The sequence below is a fragment of the Jaculus jaculus genome, chromosome 1 (genome assembly GCF_020740685.1).
Source record: "Jaculus jaculus isolate mJacJac1 chromosome 1, mJacJac1.mat.Y.cur, whole genome shotgun sequence".
NCBI lineage: Eukaryota > Metazoa > Chordata > Mammalia > Rodentia > Dipodidae > Jaculus > Jaculus jaculus.
In genome coordinates, this window is record NC_059102.1 from 112,758,405 (window position 1) to 112,778,339 (window position 19,935).

Genomic DNA, 19,935 nt, shown 5'->3' on the forward strand with positions numbered 1-19,935 from the left:
TCTTCATTGACCCACTCATCATTTAGTACTGTATTGTTTAGTTTCCATGATTTTGTGTATGCACTATTGCCTTTCTTGCTACTGATTTGTAGTTTAATTCCATTGTGGTAGGATAGAATGCAAGGAATTATTTCAATTTTCCTGAATTTGTTAAGATTTGCTTTATGTCCTAATATATGGTCTATTTTAGAGAATGTTCCATGTGCTGCTGAAAAGAATGTATATTCTGCAGCCTTTGGATGAAATGTCCTGTATATATCTGTTAGGTCCATTCCTTCTATGACCTCATTTAGTCCAGATGCCTCTCTGTTTATTCTTTCCCTGGATGACCTGTCAATTGATGAGAGTGGGGTGTTAAAGTCACCCACCACCACTGTGTTTGGTGTTATCTGTGACCTTAGTTCTAATAGTGTTTGTTTGACGAATTTGGGAGCCCCCATGTTAGGTGCATATATGTTTAGGATTGTAATGTCCTCCTGTTGGAGTGTGCCCTTAATAAATATAAAGTGACCTTCCTTATCTTTCTTGACTAACGTCGGACTAAAGTCTACCCTGTCTGATATTAGGATAGCAACCCCTGCTTGTTTTCTAGGCCCATTTGCTTGAAACACCATCTTCCAACCTTTCACCCTAAGATAATGTCTATCCTTTGTAGAAAGGTGAGTTTCTTGGAGACAACAAATTGTAGGATCCTGCTTTTTAACCCAGTCTGCAAATCTATGTCTTTTCGTTGGGGCATTGAGACCGTTGATATTAAGAGATATTATTGAAAGGTGTGTATTTATGTTTGCCATTTTTGTGTGTGTGTGTGTGTGTTACTGCTTCTATCTGTGCTCTCTTCTGTTAACTGGTATTTGAGTATAGCTTGTTTTTTCTAGGTTCCTTATATGTGTGCTTTTCCTTTTGTTCAGCATGGAGGATTCTATCAAGTATTTTCTGTAGAGCTGGTTTTGTCTTCAAATACTCCTTTAACCTGCTTTTGTCATGGAATGACTTTATTTCTCCATCTATTTGAATGGATAACTTTGCAGGATAAAGTAATCTTTGTTGACAGTTGTTATCTTTCAGAACTTGGAATATATCACTCCAAGCCCTTCTGGCTTTAAAAGTTTGTGTTGAATAATCTGCTGTAATCCTTATGGGCTTGCTTTTGTAGGTAACTTGATTTTTCTCTCTAACTGCTTTCAATAATTTTTCTTTGGTTTGTGTGTTTGGAAGTTTGATTATAATATGGCGAGGGGAGGTTCTTTCTGGGTTTTGTCTGGCTGGGGTTCTAAAGGCTTCCTGTATCTGTATTGGCACCTCTTTCCCAATTTGGGGGAAATTTTCCTCTATGATTTTGTTGAAGATGCCTACTATGCCTCTGGAGTGGAGTTCTTCTCCTTCTACTATGCCCTGAATTCTTATATTGGATCTTTTCATAGTGTCCCGAATATCTTGAAATTCCCACTCATACTTTTGTATAAGTTTGTCTTTCTCTTTGTTGGACTGCATTAGGTCTGCCACCTGGTCTTCTAGCTTAGATATTCTGTCCTCTCCCTCATCCATCCTACTGGTGAGATTTTCTACAGAGTTTTTTATTTCATTAACTGTGTTCTTCATTGCTAGTAATTCTGACTGGTTTTTCTTTATTATTTCTATTTCCCTATTTATGTCTTGTATTGCCTTCTTTATTTCATTAAATTGGTGTCCTGCCTCTTCTTTGATTCCTTTGATTTCCTCTTTGATTTCCTCTTTGATTTCTTCCTTGATTGTTTTCATGTGTTCTTTGACTTCTTTGAACATATTTATAATTATTCTTTTGAACTCTTTCTCAGGCATTTCCTCTAACTCTTTCTCTCTGGAGGACATTTCTGATGCATTAATACTTTTAGGTGGATTTATATCATCTTGCTTTTTAGTGTTTCTTGTGTTATAATGTATATATTTTTGAATCTTGGATTAAGTTAATGCTTGGATTTTCTAGCTAGCTGTGTATTCTTAGCTGTATCAATTGATTTGATGTAATATATTTTCAGGGTAGGACCTTAAGGTATTAGGTGTGGCTCTTAAGACTCTCAGAGTATCTACAAAGATGTTCTTAGGGGTTGAGTTTCCCTGCTATAGTAGTATTCAAGCAGGCTGAGTGGAATAAAATACAGGTAGATTCTAAAATTTAACTAAACACTGTACACATTCAATCAAAAACAGCCCCGAGTATGTATGCAAGAGTCGTTATTATAATGACCAGCTCTTCTATCAACAAAGAGGTTTAGATTTCTGGTCTGTTGAGGGATCCAAGTCAGCTTGTGACCAAGTGAGACCCTTCCCTGGTGCAATCCCAGTTACCTTGGGTGATTTTGGTCTCAGTCAAGTTGCTGCCTGGGTCGTCGGGCTGCTGTTCTGATTTCTGGAGCTGGGCACTTGCTTTTCCTACGTGGCAAACCGAGCCGCTGCTGCTGCCTCTGCTGCTCCCATTGCTGCCACCACCGGAGCCACCACCGCTGCTGAAGCTGCCGCTGCCATGACCACCGCCGCTGCTCCCCCCGAAGCCGCTGCTGCGGGATCTGCCGCCGCTGCCGCTCCTGGGTCCGCTGCTGCTGGGGCCGCTGGTACCGGTGCTGGAGCCGCTGAAATTGGTGCCGAACTCTGCTCCTGCTTGGGTCCCGCTGTCAGCCCAAGTTGGCGTGGCCAGGTCCCGGGCCACTGCTGTGTTCGCTGGAGCTGGGCTCAGGCGGTGGGGGAGGGGAGGGAGCCACGGCTGCTGCTCCACACGTTCTTGTACTCGCGGTCTTGTACCTCGTGGTCCTCTCCTCCACTGCTCGCTGCCGCTCTCCCCTCACGTTTCCCGAGTTGCGGAGAGCGCGATGTGAGGGGAAAATCCCACACCTGGCTTTTCCTGCGGCTCGAGCCGCGATACTGGTGGCTTTCTGCTGCGCCGCACCTGCGGCGTTTGGCCGAGCTGCCTGAGCCACTGGAGCCGTTTTTCCCGCCTGTGCGGGCTCTGGATGCTCTATAACTCTTCTACTTCTCCACTGCCACCTCAGTTTCCTATACACCTCAGTTTTTAGTAAAAGCATGTATTTTGCTGAGTTTTTTTGGTCTTTTTCCCCCCTAGGCTGCTTTGGAGTGGTACTTACGCCGCCATCTTAACCGGAAGTCTCCAATACTTAACTTTTTAATAATACTATTTATGTATGGGCAAAGCATGTATGTATAGATAAACAGAGGGACAGATGATCTATGTGTGGCAACAGACACATACTCATCTATGTCTTAGGTTTCCACTACTATAACAAAATACCTGACATTAGGTATATTTTAGCCCAGAGTTTTGGAAGTTTCAGTGTATAGCCAGTTAGCCCGTTAGCTTGTAGGAAGGTGACACATTATTTTAAAACTGTTCACCTCATGGTAGATAGGAAACATTAGAATGTACTTCTTCAGCACCTGAGACCTTTACCGAACCCCATCTCTTAGATTATTATGGAAGACCAAGCCAATTCAATGTAGGTGCAGATTACAACAGTTGAATTCACAAAGCTCTCATAATACACAGATAGTTTCTGGCCTTGTGCACTTTGAGTTGAGTTGCCAGAGTGTTTTTGGTCTGTTCACTCAGGTGGGTTAAGTGCAGGTGTGCTTGGGGCCTGTGGGCTTGGGGAGGGTGAGATCCAGATTTCCATATTATGTTGACTATGTAAGAAGTATAAATTGACTTGTATCTCTGTCTGTATCTATGCCTACAGCATTTATGTATAGATATCTGCATCTTCTAAGGCTGCCCTTGGAAGATGGTGCTGCCTCATACATGTTGAATAAGTGAATGTATGAAAGGGTCAATGCTTAAATTGTCCAGTTTCCACTGGGCTTCACATAATATAAGCACATGTGTCAGTTAATTTCATGTTCTATGCATTCAGTGGCAAATTATATAAATGAATCGACAGCATAATCAGAAACAATAGGGAAATAGATATTATTATTACTATTACTATTATTATTATTTTATTTTTTGAGACAGGGTCTTAGTTTGTAGGCTAGGCTGAAGTTGGATGTAGAATTCTGCTTCAGCTTCCTGAGTTCTGGTGTTATAGGTATGTTCCACTACATCTGGCTACAATTTTCACTAAATAATTCATAGACTAGGGCTAGCTAAGGAATTATTCTTTAATTTTGAAATCATTGTGTAGTCCATGAACAAAACTGACAAAGGTTGCCAATCAAAGGCTGAAAAAGCATGAATAAATGGAAAATTATCAAAATAAATAAGCATGTGCACTAATGTCTGCTTTCAATAGTATCCTGCCAGAAAACCAATTTGTTTTGATGAATACTGTGAGTAGAACCAGAATTTTCACAGTGAGCCTCCAGTCCCTGGATAGCCATTATATTTTTCCATTTCACACTTGCTGAAAACACAGAGGGCAGAGCCAGTTGTGTGAAATACAGGAATCACTGGGAGGTCAGGGGAATACAATTCAGACTCAGCAAACAACCTTCCAAATAATGCCCAGAATGTTCTTAAGCAGGCATATAACACCACAATGAGGCTTGCAAAGGGAATAAAGGCTGATGTGCATTTTTAAGGAGTAGGAAGTCACTATGAACTAAAAAAAAAATTGAGGGAAGTTCTATTAGCTCTAAATATTCTCCAGTTTTACCCAGATGTATTTTTTGGTTTTCAAAGCAATACTTGCACTGAAATGTCAGATGGGCTGTGGTGTATTTTATGGGAGCTTCTTGAATAACACTGCCATCCTTTGTTATCTGCTTAGGGAACACAGGTTAAGAGTTGCTGTTAAGCTTAAAGGCCACACTAATTTGCATGTCTAGTCAGTGCTTTTTGTCACTGCTTTCGAATCTGGTTTGCAAGCCAAAAATGTAAGAAGAATGTCTGAACTACTAGTTCCTAGGTAGAATGATTGTTACTTGGGAACTATGAATTTCTTGTTTTACTAGGTTTGAATAAACCTATCTTTAGATTATATACTTAATAATATAGTCTCTGGTAGGACCCATGTGCTTTAGCAAATAACTCCTCATCCACATTCATGCAGTCAACCAGTCATCAAAGTAGAAGAGGAACTAGCAGAGAGCAGAAAGTGGGGCTAGTAAAAGTAAAATAGGAATATAAACAAAGTACATTATATACATGCATAAAATAGTCAATAAATTAAAAAACAATGTTTAGAGAACAGAAATAGTCATAGGTTTAGTTTTGACAATATTTTTCAAAAAGGTAAATGTAAATAAATGAAAAAATTAAAGTGATTTTTAAATTTTACATCATTTTATTTTAATTTACTAGTGGCTAGACCCAATTGTAAAAAAAAATTGCAACTATATAAAGTGCAACTATGAATCTTTCTGAAATCATGGATAGTAATTATTAAAATAATTATAAAAATACAAAAAGAAGGAAAATTTTCTCTCTTAATTCCATGATAGTATGTCATATTTATGTCAATCAGAGTATTTCAATTATAATAATCTTATATTTTTATTTATCAGTGTAGTATTCGTGCTTATGAGTATTCATGGGTCATTCATTTCCTATAATTTTAATTATCTCATATTTCCATAAATACATCATATTTTTAAAAGTAATATTTAATAGTATGTTAATTTTAATGTTTTGTCCAATTATTATTACCTGCCATTGTGGTAGCTGCTATTCTTAGAGTGGGGCTTAAAAATGCTTATGGCACAACAGGTTCAAGACATTCTTCCAATTTTTTTAAAAAAATTATTCATTTGAGGGGGGAAAGAGGCAGAGAGTGACAAAGAGAGAGAGAGAGAGAATGGACATGCCAGTGCCTCTAACCATTGCAAATGAACTCCAGACACATGTGCCACCTAGTGTATCTGGCTTACATTGGTCCTTGGGAAACAAACATGGGTCTTTCGGCTTAACCACTAAGTCATATCTCCAGCCCAATTCGTTCTTAATAAGCAACTGTGCTATGTGATAGCCTTAATGACTATGTGCAAGGAACAGATATTGACACAGGAATGAAACAATTAGCAGTGCAGACAAGTTGCCCAGCAATTATTCGGATGAAGCTATATCTAAAGTGAGGTTTCCTACGGCAACAGCTATTTGCAAAATAGTCAAGGAGACAAAGATGAAAGATATTTCCTGGCAATGGCCTTTCTGTACAAAAAGCATCTAACATGAAACATTGTTGTATGTTCTAGGATGCAGAGAATTGCTGTCGCTGGCATCTAAGCTGTACTTTTTAAAGAAAAATTAAGAAAAGCTTCATATACTACAGTCATTAATCTGAAATCTTTCAAAATAATACAGGCATGAATAAGCCACTTTAAAAATACTACTTAGATTATATCATAAAAACATGGGTTTTCTTTAATGGATTTTTTTAAAGATATATCAACAAATATACCTTTTACTGTGGTTTAACAGCTATATATAGCCTATTGCTTTATAGACTAACTAAAATATATATGATTAAAAGAAGATAAATTTGGACCAAGATAATATATTCTAGGTATTCATGGGTTTTAAAACCAAAATTCCCAGTGCCAGGTGCGGGGGGATATCTCTTGATGTTTCCCAAGAAGCCTCCAGAGGCTCCCAAAACAATAAAGGCTATTGACACTGCTCTTGGCTTGCCACTAGAAATAGACAGCAAAGTCCTACTGATGTACATCTCAGTGCCAGAGATGGATCGCACCTACTCCACTCAGTGGTTGATCAGGGAGGCCCCTGAGACCTCCAAAACAGCACAGATTAGAGCCATAAGATCTTTTGCTGAAGATCCCACATTGTACAGTTTCAGGACCTTGAGAAGCCAAGCTGGAAGTGAGATGGAAGCCATATCACTCTGCTCAGTTGTGTAGCAGTCAGCCTCACATTGCAGACCAGACACAGCCACCCCTTCACAGGTTCATGTGCAGAGAGAAAGAGAGAGAGAGAGAGAGAGAGAGAGAGAGAGAGAGAGAGAGAGAGAGAAAAGCAACCAGCACCAAAAGCAAGTAAGCACACTCCAAATTCCATATAGGCAGAACTCCAGGCAGAACTCAAGCACTTTGCAGCTCTTAGGTTGGAATTCAGATATGCCTTAGGGCTGGATGCCAGGATCCACCCACAGTGATTCCTCCTCTAGCCACGCAGCTGCAGATCTAGATTACATGCACTATGAAGCAGGGTTGAATTCCTGTATGGAGACTCACAAAAGCCATTGTATGGAGCTATGAAGATGGGCTGTAACACAGACCCAATGAGTTTAGAGATGCCAGAACTGCGAGGCTGCTACTGAGGACTGCTTCTTTTGGAGACAGACTCTAGCCCAGTCTGGCCTTGGTCTCATAGGGATTCTCCTACTTCAGTCTCCTGTGAGTGGCTATATTAAAGGTGTGTACCACCATACCTAGTTTAGAATACTGACAATTATAACTACTACCTTTATAGTTTTCCAGCCATGCCAAAGATTAAAAGAAATAATGCATATAATAAACTGATCTTGTTAGCAAGGAATCAGTACAAGATAAAATGTTATTTCCTTTTACTTTTCCATTATATCTTGCCATTTTCCTTAAAGAATCTATGAAGGGAAACATGTTTATGCTGTTTCTTAAAAACATCATACAACAAGCCAGGCGTGGTGGCGCATGCCTTTAATCCCAGCACTCGGGAGGCAGAGGTAGGAGGATCACTGAGAGTTCAAAGCCACCCTGAGAATACATAGTAAATTCCAGGTCAGCCTGAGCTGGAGTGAGACCCTACCTTAGAAAACAAAACAAACAAACAAACAAACAAAAAAAACAAAAAAAAATCATACAACAGAAAAAAGATTGTACTGGGCCACGGAACTCAATATATGGCTTTTTAAAATACCATTTCTCGGGATGGAGAGATGGCTTAGCGGTTAAGCGCTTGCCTGTGAAGCCTAAGGACCCCGGTTCGAGGCTCGGTTCCCCAGGTCCCACGTTAGCCAGATGCACAAGGGGGCGCACGCGTCTGGAGTTCGTTTGCAGAGGCTGCAAGCCCTGGCGCGCCCATTCTCTCTCTCTCCCTCTATCTGTCTTTCTCTCTGTGTCTGTCGCTCTCAAATAAATAAATAAAATATGAACAACAACAACAAAAATATTTAAAATACCATTTCTCTTTTGGTCTCCAAAATTGAGTTTAAATAAAGTCTTTAAAGATTACAAAAATTAATTTTCTTTATGCCAATTTTTTTTTTTTTTGATGAGCCGCTAGACTGATTTTCCTCAAACATATCAGTGACTTCGTCATTATTCTTGAGTACTTGACTGCTGCTCAGAGACACCCACAGACACTTGCAAGGCTAAGCTTGGTCACTGACAGATTCGCTGAGGGAGAAAAAAAGCTTTGCTACGTGACATGCATTGATATAAAACCATTATAAAAGATGAAGGGAAGAATGTGTTGCTTCAATGATTGTTCAACTTTTCAGATTTTAAGTTTCCGTAGTAACTGATAAAGAGGGAAACATTGAAGTCCCGAAACCTATGTGAATCAGCCACTTTATATTCTTTTAAATAACAATAAGGCTGCTTTCAGGTCATAGAGCACAGCTTTGCCCTTATAGCTGTGTGAAGAACTCCTCATTTTTAAAAATTATTTTATTAATTAGTTTTGTATTCAGCAAATACAGACAGTTTGGTACTATTATTAGGCTCATCCGTAACCTACCCCCTCCACATTGGCCCCTTCTTGTTGAAGTATATGGGTCGCGCATTGTGGGGTTAGCCCACAGTTATTGGTATGATAAATGTCTCTGTATATCATGACCCAACATGTGGCTCTGTCATTCTTTCTGTCCCCTCTTCTGCAAAATTTCCCTGAGCCATGTTGGGTTCATGTTTGGTCTGCTTCAGTGATGAGGTGTTGGGGGCCTCTGGGGCTTTGGAAATCTGATTTGGTAGAAGTTGATTTTTCTCTCTATTCGTCTCCTTCTCCCTTGTGCTGGTATCCTGTTCATCAGGAAAACAACACCCTTGCTTGTTTCACCAATTTTTCTTAGTTTCAGCTGGGGCCCTCCTGAGGTATGATGGGGTGGCTCTCCTCTTAGGATCTACATCTATCTAAAAAGAGAAGCAGATTCTCCAATGGAGAGTAAGTTATCACCAGGACAAATGAGATAACCCTTACTTTTTTTTATAGAGAGTTTAATAGGTGTAGGCCCTCTTGTAGCCCATGATTGATGGTAGCTTGATATTGGAGAGTAGGCTATGTTTGGATATAGTTCTGACTTGTTTCCCAGCTCCCGCTATATACCAATGAAGGGATCAGTTAACCAAATCAAGAGCAGTTGGCTCCCCACCATGACTGTGTGCCACTATTGCACTTGTGTGGGCATCACACCAGGTTATTTGCTGCTAAGTAGGTAGACCATGAGTTGCTTGGACGGATATTGGTCATTTTCCCCAGTCGCCCATGTAGCACCTTCTGGCACTAGACGTGTCAACTGCGTATGGTGTCTTCAGTAGAAGGGTCTTACCACTAACCTTTGGTGGGCCATCAAGTACTCTTATAGAAATCTCTCTCTCTTTTAGGAAAACTTGTAGGTCTCTCTGATCAAAAGCTCATTGTGGATGATAGCCCCATGCTGGTACTGGGAGTTACAGGTCAGTGCCCACTAAGAAAATGAGGAAAAAGATAACTAATATACAAGAGTTAGAGAGAAGAAAGAAAGATAGATAGGTAGAGAGAGAGAGAGAGAGAGAGAGAGAGAGAGAGAGAGAGAGAGAGAGAGAGAGGGAGAGAGGGAAGATGTAGAAGATTAAAGTTAGCTTTGATCCTACCCTCTCCAGTGTCTTGTGGTTCAGATGTTCCCTGTAAGGGCCTGGTGAAGTTTCAGCCATTTGGTCTGCCTTTTAGGAAGTAGAATTTCATGGTACCATTGCCGTTTAGGTCTAGATTTATGTTTCCCATCCCTTTGGTGCCCTCCCCTCCCTACCCATCCATCCTAAAAAATAAAATAAAACAAACAGCAAAAACCAAAAAGGGTATACATGTGTTCCAAAAAAATGAAAAAAAAAAAGATTTTAATTTTCCCAGGTATCAGAAGTTGAGGAGTCCCTGTGACATTAGATTCAAATTGTGCTTGACCAAAGGTATGATATTTTTTAGAAGACATTTTATTATTTTTGATATATTTTCCCTCAATACACTATTAAATATTAACCTCACAAAAAAAGAACTCCTCATTTATCATTTGCCTCAGATGTATAGCCATAAATTAAATAAATGACTTGCCATATTATTTTTGGTTACTTGTGAGAATATAGTACAATTAATGTGAGTTATAAAACAGAATGATTACTTCTTTTCTTTTTTTTTTTTTTTTTTTTTTTTTTGAGGTAGGTTTTCACTCTAGGCCAGGCTGAACTAGAGTTTACTATGTAATCTCAGGGTGGCTTTGAACTCATGTTGATCCTCCTACCTCTGCCTCCTGAGTGCTGAGGTAAGTTACTTCTTTTTGTTCTACCAGCCTTCATCAATTCCATGGTTTAGCTCCAACCAAAGATCCGGTTTTTGGCATAAAAATATACTTAGGTATATCATTAAGCCATTTTTTTTTCAAATAACAGGTTAGACATCTCAGTAGCATAAGAATTTTAAGGAGGCTTTTGGAAGTTGTTTGTTTATGTCAACTTGACTATGTCCTTTTAAAACATGGGAAGGTAAATTAGCCAAGTAGAGCTTATATATTTTGTAAATCCCTCTTCCAAAATCTTTAGCCAATGAGATTTAATACTATATAGTAAGGCAGATTGAAGATGCTGAGACTCACATTTTTATTTTGAGCAACTGCATGATGTTAATTAAAAGTAATATGCTTTCCTGCTGCATAGTAATGTAACAGACAGGAGAAAGAACAACTTTTTTTTTTTTGTTAGTTTGTTTGTTAGGGATTCCCTCTAGCCCAGGCTGACCTGGAATTCGCTATATAGTATCAAGCTGGCCTCAAACTCAGTGATCCTCCTACCTCAGCCTCCTGAGTGGGAGGATTAAGGGCACGTGCCACCACACCCAGCCAGAACAGCTTTTTTTTTTTTTTTTTTTTTTTTTTTTTTTTTTTTTTTTGTGACGTAGGGTCTCGCTTTGGCCCAGGCTGACCTGGAATTCACTATGTAGTTTCAGGGCAGCCTTGTACTCATGGTGATCCTCCTACCTCTGCTGCCTGAGTGCTGGGATTAAAGGCGTGAGCCACCACGCCTGGCCAGGACAACTTTTATGGAGGCCTTTGGATGTGCAGTTTGAAATAATTTGATAACTATCTTGTCTAAAGATCAACTATCCATCTAATCTTGTCCAAGAAGCTTCCTGCATACCCAGTGACCTGCAGGACAGGATATGTTAATATCAGTTTTTGATTCTGAGTAGTTTGTAGCCCTGCAAAGACTAATCTGGGTTTGCACAGGGAGTTTAATCCATCCAGCAGTCACTTCAATAGTATTAAACTTTTTTCCAGGACTTGGTCTAAAAACCAATGCACTGAGTTCTAAAGAAAATGCTTCATTTCTTGGAAACAAGTCAGTAAATCAAAAGTGACAAGCCACCAGGAGGTCACAAGAGATTTTTTTGAGCATTTTCCCTCTGATGGTCACTTGTGAATGATTTGCACATACACTCCATCAATGAAATAGAATGTGTTGAACATTTAGCCTATTCCTTCTTAGTACAAAAACTGGGTGTCCTTTTTTTTAACATTGTAATTGAACTCAGTGTGATGCACACACAGACACACACACACACACACACACACACACACACACACCGCATTACAATAGAAGTGGGACTAGTTAGGAAGAAAAAGGAGGCTCAGTGGGAGAGAAATGGACAGGGGATTATGATCAAAATAAGTTATATACATTTATAAAAATTGTCAATACATAATATAAAAGAAAAATGATATGCCAAAGAAGTTTTATATTTTCTTGGACATGGTAAAGGACAAAAATGTTTTCTTAGTGTGTTTCATTTGATCCATAAAACTATGTATTTCAAATCAACACTCCCTGGAATGAGCTTTAGAATTTCAGAGTTGCAAACTACAATAACTATGGTGAATATCGTTTGACCTCCATGGATATATGCTTATAATTCTTCTATACATTCTGATTAGAGAAAGCCTCAGAATTTAAACAGAGATGTACCTAATTTTTAATCAGAGTAGATATTTATATTTAAGCTCAGTTCTTGCAGTACAGAGAGAGAATGAACACAATAAGCACATCTTCATAGTAGGTTATTCCCTTTTATTATCCCTTCTTCGCCATGGGGAAAAAGTGTGAATCTGTCTTTTTAGACATTATGCATTAATTGGAATATGATTCATCACAAATAAATAAATATGGGAACCATAGACACAGATATTTTCTTCTTTCTTTATGACTTCACAGCCAAGACATTTATTTCCTGTTAATACTACTTGAGTTCCATGTATCTGACTTGATGATCAAGGGTACAATGAAGGCCTGGCTACTTTGCTAGTTATCGGTAGTCCATTCCTGAGGATATTCTTCATAGTTCTTATGGGGAAGTGGGCAATATTGACAGTCAAAGATAAAAGTAGAGAGCATAATGAGACCCTGAGGCCAGGCCTTATATTCTGAATGAACTTTTAGTGAACTTGGAATATTTATTGCTTGCATAGGAGTTACTTAACAATAAATATTTCTTTGAGTTCACTTTGTTTCCTTTTGTGAAAACTCTGTGGGAAGCTTGTATACAGCCTGGAACTGTATCAAATGAGGATATCACTAGATCAAAGTACCAGGGACATATCCAAATAATGTGCTATATCTTGACACATAGTCAATAAATTTTTATTTTGTTTTTTAAATTTTATTTTAAATCAAGAGATACTTTAGGATGCCATAAAATGTATCAGTATATCCAGTACCATCTTTGTTTTTGGCATTATGTTAAGAAAGTACTTTCCCATTGTAAATTATAAAGTGTATTTCTTCATATTTAGTACTTTTTTATACTTTAAAAATGTAAGTAATCAATATACATATAATTTATTTTTGTGTAACTTATTATCTTCCCATTACTCTGTGGTTAGGCATTTGTTGCAGCAAAGCTTTGCAATTTTAGGCAATTCAACTAATATTCTTTAAAATGCTTATCATTGACATGCTGCAATATAACTTATTTTCTTTAAAAACCACATTATTTGTAGAAAGTGCAAAAGTGTGCATATAGTTTTGGTGACATTTAAAATACTAATGTTAATTAAATAATTGAGGATGTTTATCCCTGTCCTACTGATTTTCAGATGATGAATGCTTTTCACAATCAACTTTATCACTTTAACATCTCTTCTTATTTATTTATTTATTTATTTATTTATTTATTTATTTATTTATTTATTTGACAGAGAAAGAGGGAGAGAGAGAATGGATGTGCTAGGGCTTCCAGCCACTGCACACAAACTCCAGATACTTGTGCCCCCTTGTGAGTCTGGCAAATGTGGGTCCTGGGGAATTGAGCCTGTGTCCTTTGGCTTTGCAGGTGAAAGCCTTAACCTCTAAGCCATCCCTCCAGCCCAGCATTTCTTAATAGAGATATATATAAAACACAAAATGTAAGCTTATCTGTAAATTTGGAAAAGTGATACCCCAGTGCTATATTGACATAGTACAAACAGTTTAAGTCTAGGTTATTATTTTTGCAAAAGGACCTCTTCCTTATTGAATTCATATAAGTAAAAATGTATTGTTTCAAAATATGTTAATATCAGTTTGAATAATTGTAATAATGTTAAATCAACTGAATATAACATGAGTCAATTGAGGCTCTGGGAGGAAAAATACCATATCTAAAATTCAGAAAAACCACATAATACATATAATAACATCAATATTGATTTCAATATGTCCTGTATTATAGACTCTATGATAAATATCACTTAAATTCTTAAAATAAACCACAATAGTATCTTCAGGTTTTAAGTCAGAAAGTTGATGATCTCTGAAATTCAGCAACTTATTCACATTCACACAGCCTGTGGATGTGGCTAGGCTTATACTGAGGCTGGTCCAATGCAAAGAGGTAACATATACTTTAGTATGCTGATTTCCCCCTTCTTTTGTTTCATATCTATGCCCAATGAACAGGGAGAGCAAGTTGACAATGGTAATCGAAGAAATGTCCTCTACCCCTTACAAAGAATATCAATAGCTGCCAATCCTATCTATTAAGTTTAGTTTTACCTGCTACAATGCTGGAATCAATAAAGGTAATTTTCCAGTGACTAACCTGCTTACAGTGTTAGAGTTGTGGACAAAAGAATACTACAAGTATTTTGAAGTTACTTTTACACAGACATTTATTCTTCCATATACTTATGATTATTTTGATGCTTTCAGTTTTTTAAATATTTCAGAATTCATTTATATCCCTTAAAGTGGACACTATCTTTTGTAAGTTAATACAATTGAAGCAAGAATTTCATTTAAGCCTGGCATGGTGGCATACTCCTTTAATTTCAGTTTTCAGGAAGCAGAGGTAGGAGGATCGCTATGAGTTCGAAGCCACCCTGAGACTTCATAGTGAGTTCCAGGTCACCCTGGGCTACAGTTAGACCCTACCTCACCCCTCCCCCCATGAAAAAACCACAATTTTATTTAACATTGAAATGTGCTGGGCATGGCTTGTGGTCTCGTAAATTTACAGAGCACTTAATTCAACCTTTTTCTCCTTGCACCCTTGTGGTTTAAGAAAAGTAGATAAGCTTTAACAAATGTAAAGAAGGAAGGGGGTCTATTTATTTGGAAGAAAGGAAAAAATGAAGAAATAACCAATTTTCCTCACTCTATTTTCTTCCCTCAGGTCCCACCAGTAAGTAATGTAGGGGAAGGGGCTGTCTCTCAGACCCAGGCTGCCTTGGGTCCCTCCCTACATCAGGTGGGTGATGCGGCTTGATGTTATGGAGGAAGCTGAGGGTTGCTGGGCTGGGTCTCAAGTCATCATCTGGACTAGAGAAACTGGTATGTTAGCAGGGAGAAGCACTGCAGTTACCAAAGGCTGGAAATCACCTTTGCCACAGCAAGTGACAAACAGCAGTGAGGGTGAGCCATTCTCTGGCAAGGGGGAGCTGGCTGTGACACCACAAATCCCACCCCATGATCACAGCTCCTCCTGAAACGCTCCACTTTCATAACTGCCACCAGCTTGGGATCAAATATGTGAGTGAGTATATGGAAGACATCTGACTCAACCTCCACCCCTGGGTGCTGTGCCTACATTGCTGTTCTCCGGTCATACTTACTCACTCACAGACTGTCTGGGCTGTTTTTGAACTTGTTTTCCAAATGCTTACCATGTTTGAATGGATTGTGTGATGGAGTAGCTTTAATTTATACCTCAAAGTACATTTCATAGTTAGAAATTTTAGAAATTAAAACACATTTGTCAGGTTATAATGAGCATATGAGCATCACAACAGATTAATTAATCAACTGGAGTCAAAACATGTGTGTTATTTAAGCCCCAGACAAGACAAAACCTTAGGTCGCAGTTCTTTTTTGTTTTTTTTTTTTTTTTTGGTTTTTCGAGGTAGGGTCTCACTCTAGCCCAGGCTGAACTGAAATTTGCTATGTAGTCTCAGGGTGGCCTAGAGCTCATGATGATCTTCCTACCTCTGCCTCCCTAGTGCTGGGATTAAAGGCATGGACCACCACACCCAGATATATTTCTATGTTTTACAGAAAATGAAATGTCATTATTCCAGTGTTTCTATAATTAGAAAATATTAAGAAATGTCCAGAATGTACCCTTCATCATAATTTCTACTAAGCAACCAAAATTGTAGCTTTAAGAAATAATCTCTATAGCTGGGCATGGTGGCACATGCCTTTAATCCCAGCATTTGGGGGGCAGATATAGGAGGATTGCTGTGTGTTCGAGGCTACCCTGAGAATATAGAGTGAATTCCAGGTTAGCCTTGGCTAGAGTGAGATATTACCTCAGAAAACCAAAAAAGAAATAATCTCTGATAAACAAATGCATGCAGAAGGATCTAAAGCATTTTAATTGAAAGTGATTATCCTTCATGTAGACCCAAATATTCAATGAACTCCTCAGATATTCAACAAGGAGGCAAAATTATATTCCCTAAATATGGTACTTGGATTTCTTATCTCATTTTTTCAAATAAGTACCATTTTTTAAACTGTTCTTAATACTTGGATTTTCAGAAAAAGAGAACTACAGGCAAGAGCTAACACATTTCATCACTTGAGTTTCATTATAAAAATGACAAAAACTTACTGGCTTGGAAATATTAAAGGCAACATGATGGGATGTAGGAGCCTGCTAATGCTTGTCAAATCTAGACAAATTTCAAGCAAGGGAAGAAGGGGAGGTGCCAAATGGAAATTTTCTGAGGTTCTTAAAAGTAAAATCTTTATAAAATTGTCTCAATGTTGCTATAAATTTGTAGAACTTTCTTTTCGTATTTTCCTTGTGAGAACCAGCAATTATTATACCTGAAGCTAGACTTGCTGTACTAACAATGCCCGTTAGGCAGGGTCAGATTACAAATGAAGGCTCAGAACACAGAGTGTCCATGATTTCAAGTCTACAGTTTGTGTCGTGAAAATGATGCACTATAGCATGTCATTAAGAGGGGAATGCATGACAACCACAGCCATCTCCTCGCAAAGGGTTCAGAGAAGCCAGATGTAACTTCTAGTTGCCTTCCCTCTACCACTAGAAAATGTGAAGATCCCCCATAGCATCAGGTGCTTTGGATTACACTTCCTGCTTTGTCCCCAACTGGTGGAGCATTTGAGAGGTAGAGTCTTGTTGGTGGAGGTGTGTTTCAGGGAGAAGATCTTGGGGTTGAGAAGTAGCATACTATGTGTTCAGAGCCAGTGACATTTGCTATTCTTTCACTGATGCTGATGTGTGATGCTGTGAGCCAGTTGCTTTATTTTTCTGCCATGATGAATCTTCCCCTGGAAACTGGAAGTGTGAAATCAACCCTTCCCTCCCATAATTGTCTTTTGGACAGGTGTTTGTTCCAGCAATGAGAAGGTAATTGCAACAGATCATAAGAGAATCCATTTCTCTCACTTCAGAATGCTCCAAAAACAACTCCCTGGAATAAAAACTTTAGAAATACAGCTCATTATTCAGGGTATATTTTTGGTATATCTTTGCAGGAGGATTGCCTTGAAAGTGAAGGATACTTCACCTCTATGAGGATATTGCTAAGAAAATGTACAAAAAAGACAATATAAAAATTATCAATAAAAGATGCTGTAAAGAAAGATATTACAAATGACTCAGCACACTGAGGCTCATGATGACAAACCGGCTGTATCAATTGGCATATGTCATGTTATGGCCAAAGATTTATACCTTGCAAATGCTTTAGCAAAGCTGTTTAGGAGAATTCTAGGCTGCATGGATTTAACCTTTACTGTACACTTGCTGACCTAAAAAAAGGGTCAGAGAATATTGATTTATTTTTATAGATCAATGATATGTTGTTAAGTGAATGAAGGTATGTAGCCATGTCACTTTTATTTTTATACAACTACAATAGTCTTAAGAGTTGAGTTGGGAAAGAAAGCTCATGCTTGTCTTTTATTTTAACCTATGTGAAAGCTAAATGCCATGGTTCCACTAGAAAACCATATAATTTTAATGGTGTAGAATGCATTCTACTCTCCTGTAAGATTATATTTTTTTCCTTCCTCCCTCCCTCCCTCCCTCCCTCCCTCCCTCCCTCCCTCCCTCCCTCCCTCCCTTCCTTCTTTCCTTCCTTCCTTCCTTCCTCTTTCTTTCTTTCATCTATCTTTCTTTTTCTTTGAGGTAGAGTCTTGTTCTAGTCCAGGGTGATCTGGAATTCACTCTGTCGTCTTAGGGTGGCCTTGAACTCACAGCAATCATCCTGCCTCTGTCTTCATAGTGCAGGGATTAAAGGCATGTGCCTCTACATTTGGCCTCATATTATTTTAGACAGTATGTGTTTCAATCATGACACCTTAGTGAAGGTAAGTATATTAGCAGTTAGCAGTTCATTTGTTTAAATATTGGTATAGGAGATTGTGCCAGTTATAAATTTGCTGTCTCTTCATTCTACATATACCCTGCATTGTTTTTTTTTTTTTTTTTTTTTTAATAGTGGAACACTTCTTCCTTGTCATTGGGCACAATGTTAACCTCACTGTGCTAGTGAATCACTGGAGAAAAACAGGGTTGTCATTCCGGGTTCTAGTGTTCTTTGTTTTTTCTGGATATGCATCCAGATTGGTATGGATGGCATCAGGTGGATCTCACTTGTGATGAGTTAAATATGTGACTTTGGAAGCTTTATAAATATTGTAGATGGCTTCCTTAAAGCAAGCTAAGAACACATCAGCTTTTTACTGAATTCTGTGGGTATCACATCTCTTGTCTACAAAATGAGTTCCAAGGGCATTCCAATTTATTCCTGGAGCCTTTCCATGGATGACCTTTAATGAGTTTCCTGTTTGTGATTTTTTGGTTGGTCCAGCTGGTATATTAACTAGTATCCCCAAAATTCAACAGAGGCTCTAGTGTGCACTTTTCTGGAAAATATGTGGATACTCAGTATGTAATTCTACATTTCTATTATTGGCTAAATGACTTTGAATGCACTCTGACAAAGGTCCACCTAGAAATTTTCTTCCATGTGGTCTGAGTTCCTTCTGGAGGGAGGATCCCTCCTCCTCCACTTTCAAGTTTGTTCTTTCCTTGGACACATGTTATTAGCCCCTACAATAGTTTTGGATTTTGGCTACTTCTTAGTTCGAGTTAGTAGTTAATCGATTTTTGGCACATAGGTCCATGACTCTTGTAGAAACAGATGACACCACAGCCGGCAGTCACAGAACATTGAGGGATCATGCTGATTTAAGCCAGTTCTTGGCTGGCTAGCCTTCATAGTGCTGGAAAGTGCTGCTGCTGGAAGATAATGGTCACTGTTGCAGTCCGGGTCGCACTGCTGGTGGAAATCACCCAACCAAGAACAGCTTCTGGGAAAAAGACGTTTATTTTGGCTTACAGGCTCGAGGGGAAGCTCCACGATGGCAGGGGAAATCTATGGCATGAGCAGAGGGCAGACATCACCCCCTGGCCAGCATAAGGTGAACCACAGCAACAGGAGGGTGTGCCCAAACACTGGCATGGGGAAACTGGCTATAAAGCCCATAAGCCCGCCCCCAACAATACACTCTCTCCAGGAGCCATTAATTCCCAAATATCCATCAGCTGGGAACCTAGCATTCAGAACACCTAAGATTATGGGGGACACCTGAATCAAACCACCACAGTCACAGGGTTAATAAACTGGGGATTTTTATAATATAATAAGTTAACCATACAAACAAAATATACACACCAGTGCATTTTTACCATAAAGGTTATGGAGGTAACTAACTGTTCTCTGTTTGGATATGATTCCTGCTCAATGGGAAGGAATTCATTAATACCTGGTACTGATAATTAAGTCAGAAGCCTATGGCTTGGATAGTCATGGACCTTAGAGGGGAGCTGGGACCTCTACTATTTGACTAACATGAGAGAGAATAACCGTGAAAATGTCTTCTAAGTATCTAGGTATATTCCCTTTGGTCCATGCTCCTCTGATTCCTGGTTAGAGAATATGTTTTTACACATGGCAACAAATGCATCTCCACTGGGTTTCCACTGCAATCCATGGTTCATCCTCATGGCCCCATGGGGTCTCTATGCAGGCAACCAGCAAACCTGCTTCACACTGCCCATGGCCGTTTCCAAAACACAAGACCATGTTGCAAACTCAATGACCCAATCTTTCCTGCATTTCTTGTACTCCATAATACTAGTTAGGGTGCCAATTTGTTAATACGGCGGGGAGGGGTAACAAACTTTGAAGAACAGGATGCTACTTGAGCACTCAGGCACCTTCAAAATAGTCTACATTTTTTCTGTTGCCC